Source organism: Neophocaena asiaeorientalis, unplaced genomic scaffold (assembly GCF_003031525.2).
Source record: "Neophocaena asiaeorientalis asiaeorientalis breed wild unplaced genomic scaffold, Neophocaena_asiaeorientalis_V1.1 scaffold71, whole genome shotgun sequence".
Taxonomy (NCBI): domain Eukaryota; kingdom Metazoa; phylum Chordata; class Mammalia; order Artiodactyla; family Phocoenidae; genus Neophocaena; species Neophocaena asiaeorientalis.
Window position 1 is genome coordinate 2,306,739 of NW_020175439.1, and position 21,762 is coordinate 2,328,500.

At 45.1% G+C, this 21,762-nt stretch overlaps 1 protein-coding gene across 2 annotated transcripts in view; it reads left to right on the top strand.

Moving 5' to 3' along the window:
- The window catches only part of CGNL1 (cingulin like 1), a 154,433-nt gene that overhangs the window by 32,633 nt on the left and 100,038 nt on the right, over positions 1-21,762 (top strand). The window lies entirely within an intron of this gene.

Consider the following 21,762-nt stretch of genomic DNA (forward strand, 5'->3'; position numbering starts at 1 on the left):
GCCCAGCCGCTCCGCAGCATGCGGGATCTTCCCGGACCGGGGCACGAACCCGTGTCCCCTGCAACGGCAGGCGGACTCTCAACCACTGCACCACCAGGGAAGCCCGGGCCACGCTTTTCTTAAACTAGGTTCTTGCTGATCAGCCCCAAGCAGAGGGAGCTTCCTAAATCACCAGGGAGGGGGGTCGGATGACACCCCTCAGCTGGGTTCATTTGGCTATAGGGCCATTCCTGGGCTTGTGGCCTGTTTGTCCTCAGGACTCCCTGCATATTCCCCCGAGGCTGTGTGCTTGGATGAAAAGACACACTTCTGAAATAGTGAGGGGAGTTGTTCTTGATTTCAGGGGTGTCTCCAGTATGGTTAGCTGCCCTGCCCTCCTGAATGTGGATGTGTAATTTTCAGAGGTCATGGTGGTCTTTGACAGTTATCTCACAATGAACTTGCTCTCAACTATGATCCCCAAGTCTTTTTTTTTCTTTAAACAACAAGGTTTGCTTCTGTGCCTCACCCATCCTGTCGTCAAATAGTTGGTTTCATCAGGGCCTTCAGTTCTCCCTATTGAACTTGATTTGTTAGGCTTGACCCACGTCGCTCCAGTCTGCTCGGCTCCGTAACGCTCCCACAGTTCACTGTGCTTCCTGGGCTTGTGGGGCTCCTGTGGTTCAGGGCACAGGCCCTAGGGTGAGAGAGACATGGGTGTAATTGGGGCAAGGGCATAGTGAAGAATCTTCTGTGGCAGTTGACAGAGCAGATGAGTGGTGTCTCAAGGAATCCAAGGGCAGGAGGCAGCAGAGGAAAGCAGCACTGAGGAAGCTGAAAAAACAAACAAAAAACTCCTCTCATCCCTGCTTTTCTCTGAATATTAATTTTTTTTTTTTTCTTGGGCTTGACTTTCCCTGTCCACTTATGTGGTAGGCAGAATAATGCCCACCCACCCCTCCCCACCAAAAGATGTCCACATCCTAAGTCTGGAACCTGTGAATGTGTCGCCTTACACGGAGAATGGAGAGTGACTAAGGACCTTGAGATGGAGATTCTCCTGGATTATCCAGGTGGGCCCAGTGATATCCCAGGGTCCTTCTAAGGGAAAGAGTAGGAAACAGAGAAGGAGGTGTGATGATGGGAACGAAGTCAGAAGATGCTACCCTGCTGGCTTTGAAGATGAAGTAAGGGGCCGAGAGCTAAGAAATGCAGGCAGTCTCTCACTGGAAAAGCCAAGGGAAGGGATTTTTCCTTAAAGCCTCCAGGAAGGAATGCAGCCCTGTTGACACCTTGATTTTAGCCCAGTGAGATTTACCTCCATTACAGTAAACATAAATATGTGTTTTAAGCCAGGAGGGTCCACGTGCCTCTTTGACTTCGCGTCTTCCCCGGGCCACCCACCCTCTTGCGGTAACCAGCTTGCCAGCACCTCTCGAGCTCCACTGGAGGCAGCGTGGCTTGTTCCTGCCTTCCCATTGCCCTCATCTCTTGTCTGTCTCAGGGCCCAGCACGGGCCCTCCATGGTAGGTGGTCTTGGAAATGTCTGTGGAACCAAAGATCCCAGGAGAAACCTGATGGTGCCTTTCAAAAATCCAGCTGTGTGACTGTAGTTCCTTGGCCTCCCAGCTTAGCAGCCCTGCCAGAAAAGGGATAAGGCCAGTGCCTCATGGTTTTCTCCCAATGAGCCCGGAGCGGGCTTAGAGGTGGCTTCCTCTGTCCTAAATGTTCTTCCACCACGCTTGGAACCTGCTCTAGAGCCTCTGTCCTAAATGTTCTTCCACCACACTTGGAATCTGCTCTAGAGCCTCTGTGTGGTGAATCCCCCTGCTTTCAGAGACCAAACTATTTGCTGTTTTTATAATCTTCAAGAGGTTGGATGAAAAAAGAAACCCACAGAAATACGGTTTTGATGCTTTCTACTTCTTTATTGTACTGCATTTGAAAAAGTGCTTCCATGTTCACGGTCTCAGTGAAGCCCCATGGTGGCTCCATGAAGTGGCCAACTTCTTTTCAGTTTAAGTTTTTTTTTTTTGTTTTTGGTGAGGGTGCAGAGTGGTGGCATCCAGAGTCTTTACATGTTGAGCTGGAAACCCACCATCCCTCTTTATGGGTCAGAGTTCAGGTTGGTGACATGCCCAGTCTCTCTGCATATGTGGGCAGAATCTGTTTCTGGTTTCTACTCCCAGGGCTGTTGGAACCACAGCTCACCACCTGTTCGTAGTCGTCAAGAACATTCTCGCTTTCTCCTTAGAAATCTGCTCTCTCTCCTCACTAAGCCAGCACCCTCACCTGACTTCCTCTGTCCCTCCTCTGTACATGGCCTCCTTGCCACCTGGGCCTGTTGGCCAGCCATCTTTTTTCTGGCTTGAATTGGAGATCAGCACCTGCTCTCAGAGGCACCTGCTACCAGGGTGTTCTAGGACCTTGTCTCATGTCTGTTGCCCGGGCGCCCACGGAGATGCTCTGTCACAGCCTGCTGGGTACTGTCCTGGCAGCCTTCTGTCCTCAGCCTTCTTTCTCCTCATAATCCTCTGCGGGTGGTCTCCAACCTACAAACCGGATGATTTCCAAAAGTTTATTTTGCAGTTAGTTAATTGTTTGGAGCTAGCCTGGGCATTCAGTGTCATAAATGGTGGCTAGGTTCCAGGCCCCCACCTGACATCTGTTGCATACCACCATTTCTATGGGTAAACTGATTCCAAGGTCAAACTCTGCACTAGTCACTCGGAATTGAAGTGTCCTTTTCTCCTGGTGGTCTCAGGTTGCTTGCGGGAGGGGTGGAGAGGGGAGTCTCCATCCATCCGTTCGTTCATTCGTTTATTTCATAAACATTTACACCATGTCAGGCATGCTGTGGGGCACTGGGGGCAAAATGGTGAGAAAACCAATACAGCCCCTGTTCTCATGGATCTTACAGTCTGGGGGAGACACATGTTAATTAAAAATTTTTAAAAATCATAGAAATGTGGAAATAGAGCTGCTGTGAGGGAGTGGTGCCTGGGAGGGTCTGCGGGGGTGTCTCCCGGGTATTTGGTGGGCCTGGGGGTTGGATGGATGTCCTTGGGTGGCACACACTGTCTCCAGCTGGGTGGCTTGGGGCCTTGGCAGCACTAGGTTCAGATCAAAGCAGGGGTGGTGATAACCTGGGCCCCAGCAGGCTGCAGTCCAGGGTGTCTGCCACATCTGGGACACTGTTGGGGTCACGAGCATCTGTAAGAGAAGAGTAGCTGGGGAGCGAAGGAGACTTCCGGCTCTCGGGTCAGGGAGCTGGGTTCTTAGGTGGTGCTTATTAAGGAATGTTTGAAGTGGAGCTTTAATTTGGTCTCTTCTTATATTCAACCCAAATAACACCCCAGTCCACGCTTCCTGTCACTGTGGTTTCCTATGGCCAAGCAAGTTTAATTAATACCTTTCTCCCTATAACTGCTTCCATCTCATCTTGTGTTTTTCACTACTCCTTTCTTGCTCTCAACCCCTTTGTAATTCCCTTTTATCCTCATGTTTGGTTTTTCCTGTTCTGTTCTGCGACTAAATCAGCTCTTCTGTTTTTCATCCAATTGACGTTTTTCTCTTGGAGAATGATACTCTCTGAGACGGAGGAGGGAGGGGGCAGAGCTGGGTCTTACATAAGCAGCATTGGTATACATGTTCTGTTTAACGCTCCCACTTCAGCTCTGCTCAGAGGTTATCTCCTCTGGGGAAGGTACATCTTCCGTGTTTGCCCAGCTTGCCAGTTGTTCCTTCTTCCTTACACAACACATGGTCTGCAAGTTTGTTAGTCATTTAGCTCTTCTCTAGCTTGTGGGAAACTGTCCACGGCTCAAAACTTTTCACCACGTAAATCACATTCACAGCCCAGCTGGTGCAGGACTCTGAGGTCAGGAACTTGCTGGATGCCTCTTCGGGTGACGTGGTGCTCTGCGTTCACTGGGTCCTGGAAGATTGTTTGCCCTGTTTTTCTGGCAGGGGGGTGATCCAGGAGGGGTATGTTGAGAGCTAACCAGGATGGTGTGCCCGGTGACCTGTTGAAGGACCTGAGTATCTCCATTCTGGGCACCCAGCAGGCCAGAGGTGGAGGGCAAGTCAGTAATCACAAGTGTTGGCTCTGGAGTGACCACACCAACCACAGCCATGTGTATGACTGGTGGTTAAAAAAAAAAAAAATTACTTAAAAAAACTTTTTATCTTAGAGTAGTTTTAGATTTATGAGAAAATTGTAAAAATAGTACAGAGAGTTTCCATATACTCCCCACCCAGTTTCTTCTGTTAACCTCATACATTTGGTTTGTCACAATTAAAGAACAGATATTGATGAATTATTATTAACTAGAGTTCATACTGTATTCAGATTTGCTTAGTTTTTATCTAATGTCCTTTTCTTGTTCCAGGATCCCATCCAAGATACCATACTGCATTCAGTTGTCATGTCTTCTTAGGCTATGACACTTTCTGAGACTTAACTTGTTTTTGATGACTTTGACAGTTTTGAGGAGTACTTGTCAGGTATTTTATAGGATGTTACTCTATTAGAATTTGTCTTATGTTGTTTTCATGATTACACCGGGGTTAGGGGTTTTGGAAGACCACAGAGGTTAAGGGCCGTTTCCATCACTGTACATACTGTCAATGCAAATTATCACTATTTTTTTTTTAATGTATATTTATTTTTGGCTGCGTTGGGTCTTCGTTTCTGTGCAAGGGCTTTCTCTAGTTGTGGCAAGTGGGGGCCACTCCTCATTGCGGTGCGCGGGCCTCTCACTATCATGGCGTCTCTTGTTGCGGAGCACAGGCTCCAGACGCGCAGCCTCAGCGGCCATGGCTCACGGGCCCAGCCGCTCCGCGGCATTTGGGATCTTCCCAGACCAGGGCTCGAAGCCGTGTCCCCTGCATCGGCAGGCGGACTCTCAACCACTGCGCCACCAGGGAAGCCCCAAATTATCACTATTGATGTTGATCCTGATAAAGTGTGGACCTGGCTGTGGTCGTGGTTATCAGGTTTCTGCACTGTAAAATTATTCTTTTTTCTCCTTTCCATACTGTTCTCTTCGGAAGGAAGTGACTATGTGCAACCTACACAAAGGGAGTAAGGAGTTATGTTCTCCTTCCTTTAGGGCAGAGTATCTAAATCAGTCATTTGGAATTCTGCGTGGGAGATTTGGTCTTTTCCATTTATGTATTTATTCCATCATTTGCTTGTATCAGGATGTGCTCAAGGATATCAATTTTTATACTTTGAATCTTTTTTTTTAAAAAATTGTGGCCATGCCTTGCGGCTTGTGGGATCTCAGTTCCCCGATCAGGGATTGAACCCGGGTCACGGCAGTGAATGTGCCGAATCTAACCATTAGACCACCAGGGAACTCCCTAATTTTTATACTTTGGATTTTAATCCAATACTACTTTATTTTGTTGCTCAGCGTGTTCCAGCTTTGGCCACTGGGAGCTCCATGTCTCTCTGACATTCCTCCATCATTGTTTTTGTGTTTGTTAAAGTACTTCCTTACTTTTTGACACCACAAGATGCTCCAGGCTCATCTTATATATTTCCTGCCCCAGTCCTAGAATCAGCCATTTCTCCAAGGCATTCTAGTTCCTTTTTGGGGAGAATTTATTGGTATCAGAAACCAAGATGTGGGCCCTAGGTGTACTTAGTGCAACTGGGATGTTACTGCTCCTAAGCCCTCTTGGCTGACAGAGCAAGGAAAAACATGTATATTGTATATAAACATAGATATGTAACCGTCTGTCTGTAAGCTAAACATGAGTTTATCCTGACATCTCCAGTTCTAATCTCTTATCACCTGGATCATTCTAGCCTTCTCCGCTTGCATATCTATACCCCACCCCCAAAATGAGAAACAAGGCTCCCACCATTTGCCCTCCATTCACTTGTTCAATACTGGTATATACGTTTAGTGGTGTTAGAATTCTTAACCCATCCCTCTGTGGGAAGCAACTTTATCGACAACAGTAAAATACGTATAGTTCCTTTTGCTTTTGGTCTTGCAGACTCCACTCATTTTCAGAGTTTCTTTTTTTTTTCCCTCACACACTTCAGTGAGGTGGTTTCATATATTTGTAATACAGTTAGATTCTTTTAATCTAATGGCTCTTTAAAAGGGAGAACTGGGAAGATGAAGACTCAGGGACCTGAATGAGAAAAAGCTCGTGAACAATTCATTTTCTTAAATCTATCAAATATTTGGTGGCTCCATGCCGCTGGATGACAGGGTCCTTGTAATCTTTTCTCCCTCTGCTGGCTTTTATTCCTACCCACTTGGTATGGACTGAATGTTTATGACCCCACCAAAATCAAATGTTAAAGTCTTAACCCTTAACGTGGTGATATTTGGAGATGGGGCTTCTGGGAGATAATTAGGATTAGATGAGGTCATGAGGGTGGGGTCCTCATTATGGGATTAGTGGCTTTAAGAGAAGAGGAAGAGAGAGAGATCTCTCTCTTCACACACACACACACACACACACACACACACACACACACACACGCTGAGGAAAGCCTTCTTGAGTTAATTACCATCACAATGCAAGGTAAGACTGTACGAGAACCTAGTGAGAAATCCTCCTACTGTAAGTCAGGAAGAAAGCTCTCACCAGGAATTGAATTGGCCAGCACCTTGATCTTGGACTTTCCAACCTCCAAAACTGGGAGAAATTTCTGCTAAGCCCACTAGTCTATGGTTTTTTGTTATGGCAGCCTGAGCAGACCAACACGCCATTATATGTAGAAACACGATAGGCATCCCTGGGCTCTTGAGGGGCTCTTTCTTTCTTTTTTTTTCCTTTTGGCCGAACTGTGTGGCATGTGGGATCTTAGTTCCCTGACTAGGGATTGAACCCGTGCCCCCTGCAGTGGAAGCTCAGAGTCTTAACCACTGGACCGCCAAGGAAGTCCCCTGAGGGGCTCTTTCTTAAACGAAGTTCCCCCGATTCCCTTTCTACCTTTAAACAGCAAAGGAACCCCTCTTTCTTCCAGTGCATCTGGGGTCAGAGATGGGTCCAGGTAATGTTCTTAATGGTGCATTTAGATGTGAGGGCTCCAGGGTAAGACCTGTCTATTGGAGTTGTCTGAGGATATCTGATGGGACACTTTTGGCAAGAACAAGCATTAGGATCAAAGGAATGCTTCTCGGGAAAGATTATAATCACCTACTTGGAGGAAAGCATAACCCCTTTTCCCAAACATACTGAGCCCATGTGAGAGGAGGGCCTGGTTTTAAAAGCAGGAAGCACACTGAGAAGGGTCTTAGTATGCACTCATGGATGGTTCAGAGCTGGAATCCAATCCCAGCTGTTCAGCGCCGTTGGCTCTACTGCATCGTGTGCTCCTTTGGAGACTAGGGCCACTAGCAGGTCCTGCCTGAGATCGTGAACGTGGAAGCACTTTGTTCATAACATTGCAGTGAGTGATTGTTAAAATTTCTAAGTTAAAAGCCTTAGCTTGCTTGAGGCAGATTTTTCTCTGGGATGCTAAGTGTGGGTTTTTAGCTCTTTTAGACAGGTCATCGTATCTTTGCCCTAGAACTCTCTAATCACTTCATACAAATAGAGAAGTCATAGGAACTGTCACTAGCATAGGACACAGAAAGAATCCTGAAGCTTGGGAGAAATGTATGACCCTCTATTTTTTATTTTATTTAATTAATTAATTTATTTATTTATTTAGCGGTATGCGGGCCTCCCACTGTTGCGGCCTCTCCCTCTGCGGAGCACAGGCTCCGGACACGCAGGCCCAGTGGCCACGGCCCACGGGCCCAGCCGCTCCGTGTCACCTGGGATCCTCCCGGACTGGGGCACGAACCCGCGTTCCCCTGCATCGGCAGGCGGACTCCCAACCACTGCGCCACCCAGGAAGCCTGACCCTCTATTTTTTAAAAAACACCCTTAACTTCCAGGGAGGGACTTCCTTCCATTGTCTTCCAGTTGTGTTTCTTCCTCTTTTTTTTTGTAGTGCTTTATTTTTTTCCCCCATGTCCAGGATTAAAAAAACAATTACTGTTATTGCCTGTTTTGTTTCACAACTTGGCACCTACAGGCTGCGGACGCGCAGGCTCAGCGGCCATGGCTCACGGGCCCAGTCTCTCCACGGCATGTGGGATCTTCCTGGACTGGGGCACGAACCCATGTTCCCTGCATTGGCAGGCGGATTCTCAACCACTGCGCCACCAGGGAAGCCCTGGCACCTGTTTTGATACGAGTGTCTACTTCCTGCCACCCTCAGGACAGTTAAAGGGTAGGGGGTAAATTTATCTAGGGATTGACACCATGATTTCCACTGCTGTGACCCAGAGAGGCTCCCATTGGAGAGATCAAATTACACTTTGGTTTTTAATACAAAACCATTCTAAATTGAGCCCCTTGCAGAAAACTAAGATGTTTAAATACTTTCTCTTTTTGCTTTTTTTCTGTCTGATCATCAGTTAACCACCCAAATTAAAGTGTACGTGTTAATGTTCTACATTTAGGCTAACGTCTGGAGGTTAGTTTTGGACATGACCATTCAGAGTAGGTTCATGTTCTATATACAAGCATTTAGAAGAGTACTTGGTAAATAGTCTGAGTATTTATATATATATATATTTTAATCTAAAAGTGTTTTGGCTGTGTCGCGTGGCATGTGGGATCTTAGTTCCCTGACCAGGGATTGAATCTGTTCCCCCTGTATTGGAAGCACCGAGTCCTAACCACTGGACTGCCAGGGAAGTCCCCATAGTCTGAGTATTTAAGAGTTAATTACATCATCATTAAAGAACTGCTCCATGGGCTGGGCTTCCCTGGTGGCGCAGTGGTTGAGAGTCCGCCTGCTGATGCAGGGGACACTGGTTCGTGCCCTGGTCTGGGAAGATCCCACATGCCGTGGAGCGGCTGGGCCCGTGAGCCGTGGCTGCTGAGTCTGTGCGTCCAGAGCCTGTGCTCTGCAACGGGAGAGGCCACAGCAGTGAGAGGCCTGCGTACCGCAAAAAAAAAAAAAAAAAAAAAAAAAAAAAAGTAAAAAAAGAAATGAACTGCTCCATGTTGCATGTTGTGGGGCAGTAAGACGAAGAAGGGGCTTTGGGACCTAACAGCAGTATTGGGTGTAGGTGGAGGAAAGTAAGCTGGAGTTGCTGCTGTGTGTTACTGGCTTGGGAGAAGTGATGATGGACATGGGAATGATCCCTGAGCAGAGATTTGGGTCTAAAAGTTTGGAGCTAGGGAGCTTTGAAAGTGGCTCATCAAATGGAAGTTAGGGGTATGTGAAATGGTCTCTGAAAGCCTCTCTACCTTTAGAATGTGATTCTGTGTAGCTTCCCCCCTACCTGGAGTAGAAGTAGGATGGGCTGGGGGTGAGCTTTGATAGGTTAAGGGGTTTTGTAGAGGAGAGGGAAAAGTAGTGACTTTTTTTTTCTGTGTCGGTTTCTTTTCTCAATGTCTTTTCTGGCATTCTCAGGGTGAGAGGAATTTCCATATGCTCCTGCATTTGGTGTTCATTAAACGCAGACCATACCTCTTTAGCTGCTCTTGGCACACGCTTAGAGGTTCAGCTGCAACTCAGGATAATAGGCGACTGCCAGAGGGAGGGAAAAAAGTCACATTCCATAAAATTAGGTAAGGTCTGGCTTAGAATTCTTTGAGCATAAATGCCAGGTTATGCGTTTTTTATTTGCACCCTTGCCTCCTGCCCCGGCTGCAAACACATCCTTGGGGAGACAAAATCAACACAGCAGAGATTTCATCCTGGGGTGAAAGGGAGAGTTGGGGGGGGGAGCAAGGGAGGCATTTCCGTTTTCCATGACTGCCTTTTATTTTTGTATTTTAATTTCTGTGGTAATTAACACTCCTTGGAAGAGTTGTCGTTACTCCATTCTCTAGTTAGCCCACTCTGGTTGGGCTCTCGTGCCTTCCACTCCAGAGTTCTTGTCGAGGTCATCTTGGATCTCCATCGGGGTCACCCTCTGCTTGTCAGCAGTGTTCGGCTTATCTGAGCACTCCTTGCTTCTTTAAACACCAGCCTCTCTTGGCTCCCAGGCCACCATGCTCTCCTGGTCTCCTCCGTTGTCTTTGCCTGCTCCTTCCCTTCTTCTTGACTTCTGCCAGGGCCTAGACCCTCAGATGATGATTTAGCGGGTCTGGGGTGGGGCCTGAGATTTTGCATTTCTAACAAGCTCCCAGGTGGTGCTGTTACTGCTGGTCCACAGGGTGCACTGTGTAGCCAGGCTCTGAGCTGTGTCCCCGTCTTCTCTACCTGCGTTACTTCCTAGCTGAGCTCAACCAGCCCCTGGCTTTGAATTATGTCTTGAGTCTTACTGGTGACTTCTCACCCACTTGGGTTAAGACCCAGAGTCTTACTGAGGCCCACAGATCCCCAAGGTTCAGCTCCTGCTGACTGCTCTGCCCTCCCCTCCCTCCCCTGCATGTCTCCACCTGTGTTCTGGCCAAGATGGCGTTCGTGCTGATTCTCGCACGAGCCCGGCACATCCCTTCCTCCGTGGCTCTGACTTGCCGTTCTCTTTGCCTGGCTGTCACGTGACTTACAGGGATCTCTTCCTCTCTTTCAAATCAAATGTTCCCTTGTCAGAGAGGCCTTCCTTGGCCACTGTATCTCAGATGGACCTTCACCACCACCACTTTGGCCTCTCCTCACCCTGCTCCGTTTTCTTTGTGGCACACATCACTGTGAATTACTTGCTATCTCTCTCCCCCCACAGAGTGTAGGTCTATGGGGGGACTTTGTCTCTTCACGGAACTGCTGTAGGAGAGGGTCTAGCATAGCAGTAGGCTCTCAGTAGGAACTCATTAGTGATTAAATAAAATATTAGTATCAGCATATCCTGGATGAGCTGGATGACCACTGGTCACTACTACCCATTCCAATGCCATGTTTATAATGGTTTAGGTTTCAGGTAATATTATAGTATTTTAAATGTCATGAGCTCTTGGGAAAGAACTAAGATGGAGTGGACACATAAGTGAGGCCATCGTACCACGCGAAGAGCCGGTGTTTTGGGGGCAGCCTGCACAAAGGAAGGTTTCTGCCCTGCGGTGGAGGCTGTCTTCCTGTTCACAGTGCATATGGTGATTTTAGTTTCAGCAAAATTTACATGATCCTGCATTTTAAATTCATGTTGTGAAGTTGAATTGTACTGGTTTTTTAAATCGTATTTGTATTTAAGGTGCAGATTTGTTTTGACTTTGTGGTATCATAAGAACTATAATAGTTTTATATTTGTACATTTAGTGAACAAAAAGGTTCTTTCAGCATTTTTTTTCTTTAAAGGCACCTTGCTGCCCACCGAGGAGAATTCTGGGGAGGCAGATTACACCGGGGAACAAAATCCCTGGTGTCATCAAACTTGGGGATAATAACTGTCGTGAACAACAGACAACCTGAATTGACATGTGAGAATGTGCTAGGTTTCTATTTTAGAAGGCTTATTTTAATTTTTAATATTGTGGACGACTACACAGTATCATCTTCTTTTTTTTTTTTTTTTTTTTTTTTGGGGGGGGGGGCCCTCCCCAAGGCTCCGGCGCGCAGGCTCAGGGGCCGAGCCGCTCCGCAGCATGTGGGATCTTCCCGGACCGGAACACGAACCTGTGTCCCCTGCGTCGGCAGGTGGACTCTCAGCCACTGCGCCACCAGGGAAGCCCTCATCTTCTTTTAATTTTAATAGTCACACTATATGATATTCAGTAGGTGTCTCTGGACAATTCCAGGTGTCTGTCATTTACATCGTAGTCTTTCTGGGTCTCATGGAAACAACTGACTGATATATTTATGAGATTGGGTGGTTTGTGAACTGATGCCTGCAGGGACGCCTTGGACCCCTCCCAGGGACTCTGGATCTTGTCATCATTTGGCCAAGTTTGCTCATGATGTCTCTTCCCTGATGAGGACAAACATGGATAGATTTTCCTAGTTTGATCATTTTTCGAGTGACCAAGAAGAGATACCTTGCAGAGGGTGTAACATATCTTCCAGGGGAGGATGTTTAGCTTTGGAATTCACTTTGCAGAAATCCTCTTTGAGGAGGTTCCAGGAATGGGGCTTGTTACAGCTGTCATTGTTGGAATTCCACAGTGTTCCTTTACTCCCCTTAGGAGATGCTTGATAACCCCAGGACCTATTTTCTACTTCTGGAACACACACATCCTGTGAACGTGACCGCTGGCGGTGGGAAGAAAAGCCCCAGTGATGCGGACAATCAGAGTCTAGTGTTTTAAACAGTGATACATATTCCAGTTGGAGGTAGTAGGCACACTAGAAGGATGGGCATGGGGATTTTTATGGAAACCCTCGACTGTTTTGTTTTAATTGTTCAAATTTTAAAAAGGGATTCCGAGCCACGTGCATCGCCCATGGTTTTATTAGTGCGTCCATTCATTTACGTATTCAGCGCCTGCTACATGTGGGACGCTGTTCCGGGTGCTGGGAATGTGGTGAAGAGGAAGACCTCTCTGAGGAGTGACCCGTCTGCTGCGCTCTGACAGACAGGGGGCTGTTTTGCTAGCGTGCCAGTGCAGCGGGACATGGTGACGTGTTTCGGTCCATAGCCATCCAGTGACCACATCAGGATAACTACCAGATACTGTGGGCGGGCAGGAACATGAAATGTGGTCCCTGCTCAAGAAGGAGCTCAGGTTTCCGGGACGGAAGGTCTGGGGCTAAATCCCGATGCTGCCCCCGAGCCTGTGAGACCGTGGGGGCAATCTTTCACATCTCTAACCAGGAGAAAGTAGAATCCCTCACAGGTGGGGCTGCAAGGATCCAACCAGACAAGATGATACAAGGCAAGCACCCTGCACTTGCCTGGCACCGTTCGGGGGTGATGTGCATGCCTGACTCAGAACTGGCTGAAAAAACTTGAGACGTCATTTTGGGGACAAAACCCATCTACAAAAGAGCTGGCCCTGGCGAGCCTTGCTGAGCTGTGCAGCGCTGACTGTGTGCCAGAGGCGTTAGAAACTTCCGGAGTGGGTGAGCCTGCAAGAAAGACAGGATCTTTAGCTGAAGGGAGATAGTTTTTTTACTGATGGAAAGAAATTGAAAGTGAAGGTGGTAAAGGCAAAAAACAAACAAACAAAAAGAACAGTGTGAGGACAGGAGCTTCTTTTGGCCAGGGACCTGCAAAAATGTTCCCTTCTTCTTGGTGGCCTGATAGCATTGTGTTCATGTGAGTAATGTGAACCTGAGCTTAAGGTACGTGTTTGAAAAGCTTGTCAGTGCTCAGAGTTGACTATAGTTTAATGAGTGACAGGACTGAGAAGTCAGAGGACTGCCCCTGAGTTCTGGAGGCGATTTAGTTCTTAGACATTTTGGCTTCAGTGTAGGTGGGTTTAGGTGAGTATCAGAGCATATGTCAGGGATGGCAAATGGATTTATATTGTGTCTACACTGATCGATGGGCAGTGACTGCACAGGTGTGGTGTTGAGGAGGCTTCTGAAGTTAGATTTGGACATAAAAATGCAGTGAAGACCCTGCGTTGATACGTTTTAGGCTCAGGCTACGTTTTAGGCTCAGGCTCCATATGGAAACTATAGCACAAATGTCATGGATCTGTTGTGTCTGGTTAAGAACTTTTCTGTGGACCTGGCAACATAAAGACATTCATTTATTCAGTCAACAACTAGTTATCGAATTTCCACTCGGGACACAGCACTGTATTTTAGATTCTCAGCCCTCTGTTTTCTTAATTAGTTAATAAATTATTTCAGGATGCTGGTGCTATGCTGTTTGGTTAACCAGTGGGGTTTTTAGCCTCTGCCTCAGAAGTATTTAAAAACATTTTATGATCAAAGTCAGATTTCTTGTGGCCATAAATGCCACATGGAATTTTTTTTCACTTATTTCCTATTTCATTTAGCATACAAACTATGATTTAATTTTCCCAAGCACCTTATGAAGTCATCGTTAATAATCTGACTTTAGAGATAGGAAAACTCTCAGAGAAGTTAAGCCAGAGCTGGAATTTGATCTGAGTGCAGCATTAGACACGTTTCCGGCCCGTGTACCTGGGTGTTCTCTCCATTACTGGTCTTCAGAATTGCAAACTTTTGTGTCTTAGCTCTGCATTGGTGGGAGAACTTTTAGAAATCATTTCAGGGTCAAGAGGTGAAGGCCGAATAACATTTCTGAAGCATTTTTTGGACATGAATTCTAATTTTTTTTTTAGAGACCTTGTGGCATACGAAATATCAATCACTGAATTTTAAAGGTAAACTGGGGAATATAAAAGAGGAATGGGATCAAAACTGACAAAAGTGGAGCAGAGACTGACGTGGTAGGAGACCATCCATGGGGACAGGAGAGGGACACACTTCAAAGACGGGGTGAGGATCCCAGGGAGGCCAGCTTGGTGCCTGCACTCCAATCTGAGCATAGTCAGGGTCCTTAGTCCCCGGCCCTGTGACCCCCTGATCCTCAAACTCCTGGTTGATTCTCCAAGGTCTCCAACCCTAGTATAAAAGGAACTTTCCTACTGGCTTTTCTTTTCTCTTTGCCACCCTCCTTTTTGTGCAAGGTTTTGGACAAGTTTTGGGAGTTTTGGGAGAAGCTACACCAGTCAATATTACGAATTTAACTTTTTTCCCCCCAAGTAGAAAAGTTTTGGTCATCATGCTCATTTAAAGAGATTCAAACCATACTGAACTGTGTAAAGTAGACAGCAACTCTGCTGTCATTTTCAAGCCTCAAAGTTTATTTTTGAAATTGTTTTCCCAGGGAATTCTGAAGGCCTGACTGTATGTGAGACATTTCCTTTGAAATCTTAAAAGTTTGGTCCGTTTCCTTTTTTTTTTTTTCCCCTACAGAATGGATGGATGGATAGATAGGGGGAAAGAAATAGGAAGAAAATAAAGCTTAGTTTAGGTAACGCTGCCTCTTTCTGTCATGTTTGGGAATACGTTGAAAAATCAGTACACATTTTGCTGGTGTTGTATGTTCCACACTCTGATTTTTCACTTTTATGTAGTTGAGGGTCTAATGCGGATATTCCAGCACAAAATTCATGCCTTCCCACTAGTCCTACAAGCAAGTCCTTTAGGAGTGAACGTTTTGTCCACTCTTCAGAGGTGTCTTATGTATCATCATTCCCTCTGAACGAGATAGTCACCATACCCCACACAGGGGAAATTATTTTTTGGTTTGTGGCTCACTTCTTATTTCCTGGAATTAAGCTCAGGACTACACCAGGCCTCATCAGCTCCCCATCCCTGCTTTAGATGCTCTCTTAAATGACTTGTATGATCAAATATAATTATTCATTCCAAGCAAACGTCCATACACCGAGTCCCTGCCCCATGCCAGGTGCTGTGCTGGGTGCTTGGGCCTGGCCGGTGGGGACTGCTGTCCCCAGGAAGAAGGACAAAGCATGGTGGGAAGGTTTTTCATTGTCTGGCTGCATGTCATGCATTCCCTGGTGGCGCAGTGGTTGAGAGTCCGCCTGCCGATGCAGGGGACACGGGTTCGTGCCCCGGTCCGCGAAGATCCCACATGCCGTGGGAGCCGTGAGGGCCTCTGGAATGGCTGGTGAATATGCTTTCAGGGCTGGAGGTGCCACTGGGAATTAGAGTGGTGAGGTGGGAGGTGTGGCCTGGCGTTGTGACTAATCTCCAGACTCAGCTGATAACATGTGATGGCCCAGGGAGGAAATGTTTCTATCTGGCGTATGTTCATAGTTCTTACAAGTGCTAAGCTCTTTGTCCTCATGCACAAACACACTCATTGATCTCGCTAACTAAAGCAATTATCATCATTTAGCAGTCTTTCCCAAAAGCACTGTTTCCACTCCAAAACACCTCTTTTATTTGCCAAGTGCCACAATGTTAACATCCTGGCAATTGGTCAGCGTTTACTGCCAAATTATGTAAGTCCTCCGTTGGGCTTAGTCCCCGATTGAACAGTTGTGCCTGTGGAGTGCATTAGGATGGTGCCGTGGCCTGGTGGCTGAAGACAGAGAACAGCTGTCCTTAAATCCATTCATTAGTTCAGTGTTTACACTGTGATTGGGAAGGAAACCCACATTGGCTTATGACAGCAGTGCCCAGCTGAGAAATGTCGTTCTGTGAAAATACTGGATTGAGGTTTGTTGTCAAGGAAATGTAAATTGTGGACATTTCATGAAATTCATATATGTGGATTAATTTGCAAACAGGGAGCTAAGAATGTAATAAACCAAGGTGGCCTTACTCAAAGATTGAAATGTAATTAGTGTTGACTGTAGTAGCAGCAACTAATGAAAAGGACTATAAAACCCTAGAGAAGAATTTTATTAATAAATATTAGGAGAAATAGTTTCACAGAAAAGTCAGCGTCAGTGTAAGAGATTATGGGTGAGTAAGATGACCTCATTTAGTAAATATCATTTAAAAAAAAATATCACAGTGAATAAATTTGTACAGAAGCTCTTCTGTTAAAAATGATATTTGTGGGCTTCCCTGGTGGTGCAGTGGTTGGGAGTCCGCCTGCCGACGCAGGGGACACGGGTTCGTGCCCCGGTCCGGGAAGATCCCACGTGCCGCGGAGCGGCTGGGCCCGTGAGCCATGGCCGCTGAGCCTGCGCATCCGGAGCCTGTGCTCCGTAACGGGAGAGGCCACAACAGTGAGAGGCCCACGTACCGCACACAAAAAAAGGTATTTGCTATAAATTTTAATGTGTACGGACTCTGCTAGAGATGCAGAATAAAACATGCCAGTGCTGCTTGCAGACGAGGGATCGAGACACACCCGGACATTGTGGTCTTGAAGGCCTTTATATGTTGTTTCGTCTAAGGCACGTTTGCTGTTCTTGTTCTAGGATTTAAGTGTTTTATAAATATTATTAGTCTCGTACAACTAGAGAAACTAGGTATCTCCTTTTCAAAAATCCCACTCAGAAGACAGTAAAGGAATAAAAATTAAATCTCCAAAGACAAAGAACGGCAGTGGAGACTTAGTGGAGGAGAGCGCTGAAGCAGATGTAGTGGTAATTAGTGGGGTGAGAGATGCTTCAACCTGAGGTGCTTGCAGTATACAAATGAGGTGATTTTCCTGCAGAGCTGCTAAGCAGCTCAGAAGTGGGAAGGCATCAGTTACTGTGGAAGTCAGGGTGAGGGGCCAACGTCTAGGGAATTATTTAGGTGCCTTGAGAACTGGAGCAGTTAGACCTCCAGCGTCTCCTCTGTGCCCTGGATATCTGGACACCTACCTGCCCCTGTCCCCTCCCCACCCCAGCAGCAGACTGGAGTTCTCTTCTCTGGGGAAACTGAACTGGAATGATGTTGGAAGCGGGTGTGGGTGACTGAAAACAGGGACTGAATTTGAGTTGCGACCTCCCTTCTCCTCCCCTGCCCTGTCCCGTAGACCAGCAGCCAGCCCCACTGCAGCCTCAGTAGTGGATTGGAAGATTCTTTTCTTGGGAAGTCAAACAGCTCTAGAGAAGAATACTCCCAGACACTGAAATGTGCGGGTCCCTCAGTGGAAAGCTTGGCACTCTTCGCCCCACATAACTTGAAGCCTACCAGCTAATAACTCCTTTCCATATATGCGGAGCCTCCAATCTGCTTTTACTACTTCCCTCTTAAATAGGATCAGGCAGCCAAAGGTCCAAGTCATATTAGAAGGCTTTCAACATGAAAGACAGGGACCCAAACAAACCAGCAAAGAGAAACCTTGCGGAAGATGGAGATGTTACGGACAGCAGAGAAATTGCATTTTTCTGAAAAAAAAGTTATAGTATAATATCCTCAGAGAAGCTGTTTTCATGTCCAAAATAGAACTTAAGAAGAAAAACAATTAGAGAAGAATAAAGGAAAAGTGGAAATTAAAAATTAAATACATCCTCAAATTTTTAAAATTCAAGTATCTCTCAAAAATTAGAACAAAAACGATGGAGTTGAGGAGTAGATGAGAAGAGAAACATGAAAAATTGAAATTCAGTCTAGAAGATTCAACATTACTAATACGTTAGATGCAAACACCAAGAACAAAATAAAATGGTTTTCTAAACATTACCACAGAAGTAATACAAGGACATTTCATGGAACTAAAGGGAATTTTCAAATTGAAGGACTATATTAAGTGCTCATGTTTTATAAAAGTGGCCAGTTTAATAAAATCCTCACTGGGAAATGTCATCGTGAAATTTCAGAACACCAGGGACAAGGAAAAGGTCCTAAAAACTTCCAGAGAAAAATAAACAGGGCGTACACAGAGGACAGGATATCATAATAGCACCAGAATTCTTAATAGCATCCCTGGAAGTTAGAAGGTAACAGAGTAATACTTTAAATTCTGAGGGAAAGTTACTTCTAACCTGGATGCTAAATACAGCTAGACTATCATTCAAAAGTAAGCGTGGAATGACATTTTTCAAAATACAAGGACTCAAAATTTTTCTCCCTTGGACCTTTTCTTTAAAAGTTATTGGACCCATGTTCCCTCAGACCAATTGGGTAAATTAAGAAAGAGGAAGACACCAAACTTGGGGAAACAATATAGCACAAAGGGAAGAGAGCAACCAGACCCTAATATAGGGCTGGAGGGTGGAAGTTTGCAAGGGAGGTCACCACGGGAAAAGACCACCAGATTACCTGATATTTTGATCATCTGGAAATTAATACTGGCAAGCGTCTAACAGATGTCATATAGCTGATGAAGAGATTTAAGGGTAGGTATATAGAAAGCAAGACAAGCTAAAAATAGCAGTTACTGCCTCTAGAAAAGTTAAAGTTATGGAAGAGAGGACAGATGGCCAGAGTCTACGATCTAGCACTTCAGTGAACAGTATTTATATATTCACAATAATGTAAACACAGCTGGCTCTTGATTTTATTCTTGGGAAGCTAGCAGAATGAGAAATTCATATGTATGCGTGTCATCTACCACAGGTAAAAACGATAAATCGCAGCTAGGCATATCACTCAGCAACATGGAGGTAAGTACTAGAAGAAACAGCTGCAATTTGCAGTTGGTTTCCTCTGAGGCATGTGATCAGGATTGGAGATGGGAAGCTGGAGAGTACAGGTTTTCATCTTACCTTGTTTTATTCTGATTAAAAGTTAAATTGTTTTAAAATGTTAGTATAACGCTGATGCAAGTGAAAGTAGACATTATGAAATCAATCACTGGAATCCGTGAGATGATGAATATTGCAGATGACTGTATCTTTCCGAGTTGTTCCTATCTGTAAAATGGGAGGTGATGATATCTAACATGATTTACATTTAAAAGAATAATCACCGAGCAAACTGATAGCACCAAGCTAGTGGTAGGAGATGAATGTATCCAGGAAGGCCCAAGACAAATTAGAAAGACAAAATAAGTGAGGATGTGCTATAACTGAACTAAATAATCGGTAAGGGCATATTAATGGATGTATTTTGAATGCCGTCCCTTAGAACACAGACTACATCCAGCACCCATTAAACATGGACAAAAATTATCTGTATATTTGCCCACAACAGAAACCTCAATACATTGAAAAAGAAAGAAATAACAGTGACTTCATTTCTTTCTTTCTCTCTCTTTTTCTTGGCCGCACCAGGCAGCTTGCGGGATCTTAGTTCCCTGACCAGGGATTGAACCCATGCCCTCAGCAGTGAAAGTGCGGAGTCCTAACCACTGGACCGCCAGGGAATTCCTGTGACTTCATTTTCTGACCATAATACAATGCAAATAGAAATTAACAACATACAGAAATAAAGACCCTCCAAGCCAAAACAGCATAGCAAACATACCGGATATGCAAAAACTTTCTCGAAAACAAATCTTGAGTCAAAGAAATCAAAACCACAAATTGAAACTATCTAGAAAATAATAATAGAAACATTTCTGTGGTGGAAACTACTGGCTGCCTTCCCAATGTCCATTCTCTTCTCTCTTTTTACCAACAGAACATTGATTTTGAGAGTGTCAATGACCAGCTCAAAAAAACCCGTTATTTCCCAACCCTTTCTTGTAGGTGAGGGTGGCCATAAGATTAAGTTCTCACCAATAAGATGCAAGGGATTATTAGTGGGTGGGGCTTCCAAGAAAGCTCCTTAAAAAGAAGGTTGCCCCATCTGGTATATGTGATGCTGGATCCCCTATCTTGTAATCTTAAGGTGTCTATTACATGCTAAAAGTAGATGAGTAGAAAGATAAAAGAGGTGTTCCTCAAAAATATCCTGGCATCCATTCCAGCTCTGGACTTCCTATCTCTGGGGGAAAAATATCCTAACTCTTAAATTGCTATTTTGGGTCTGTTGGTTAGGAACCAACGCAATTCCTAACTGACAGTCACATATCACAATTTATGGACTGTAATAAAAGAATGAAAATAAACAAATGAAGCATGCAAGAAATTGGAAACGTGACATGGATGGACCTACAGACTGTCATACCAAGTGAAGTAAGTCAGAAAGAGAAAAACAAATATAGTATATTAACGCATATATGTGGAATCTAGAAAAAGGTATGGATGAAACGGTTTGCGAGGCAGAAATAGAGACACAGATGTAGAAAAAAACGTATGGACACCAAGGGGGAAAGTGCTTGTAGGGGGTGGTGGGATGAACTGGGAGATTGGGATTGACATATATACACTAATATGTATAAAATAGATAACTAATAAGAAACTGCTGTATAAAATTTTTTTTTTTAATTCAAAAATTCAAAAAAAAATTGGAAACAGAATAAAGGGAAGCAGAAGGAAATAATAATGATCAAACTAGACCTCAATAAATTAGAAAATTAAAAAAAATGATAAATCTAAGAGCTAGTTCTTTAGGGGAACAACAATCTAAAAACATATGTAGACATATTTTACCTGCATAAGCAAGAAATAGGTGAAGAAAGCACAGATAAAACTAGATAATGAGAAATAGAAATAGAGGAGATGAAATGATGTGTACGTTGCAAAATTCTGTGCAAATAAATCTGAAAATGTGGATCAAATAGATGATTTTCCTGGAAAATATGCCACCAGATTGACTCCAGAATAGAAGGGAAACTCAGGAAGTCTGCTAAGAGTGAAAGAAATGAGACAGCTGTTTTCTGTGACCAGTTGTTTCTGTTCTTCCTGCATCTCTGTGGCTATTGGAGTTTTTCAGAGTGACAGAAGTGAATTTCTGCTGAGAGAACCTCAGAGTGTGGGGTGGCCTGGACAGCCTGCTTGGTGATATGTATGCAGTCTCTGACAGGGTGGCCACACACCAGAACGGGTGAAGGCAGTGATTCTTGGTATTAGGACCCATCACAAAATAAACAGCCCCGAGTCTTCAGGTTCTTCATAAAAAATTTTCAGGTCCTTATGTTACTTGAACTGTTTTTTTTTTTTATGATTTTTTTTTCAATTTTTAAAAAAAATTATTTATTTTTGTCTGTGTTGAGTCTTAGTTGCTGCGCGGCTTTCTCTAGTTGTGGTGAGCGTGGGCTACTGTTTGTTGCGGTGCACGTGCTTCTCACTGCGGTGGCTTGTTTTGTTGCAGAGCACCGGCTCTAGGCGCGCGGGCTTCAGTAGTTGTGGCGGGTGGGCTCAGTAGTTGTGGCTCGCGGTCTCTAGAGCACAGGCCCAGTAGTTGTGGTGCACGGGCTTAGTTACTCCACGGCATGTGGGAATCTTCCCTGACCAGGGATCGAACCCGTGTCCCCTGCCTTGGCAGGTGGATTCTTAACCACTGCGCCACCAGGGAAGTCCCAACTTGAACTTTTTGGTTAAAAAAAAAAATGAAAACTATTTTTAATCACTTACTCTCATTGTCAGTCCCACAAACAACTGCTTCCTTAAAGTAAAAATGTTTTAAACACCGTAGCCAAATAAATAATG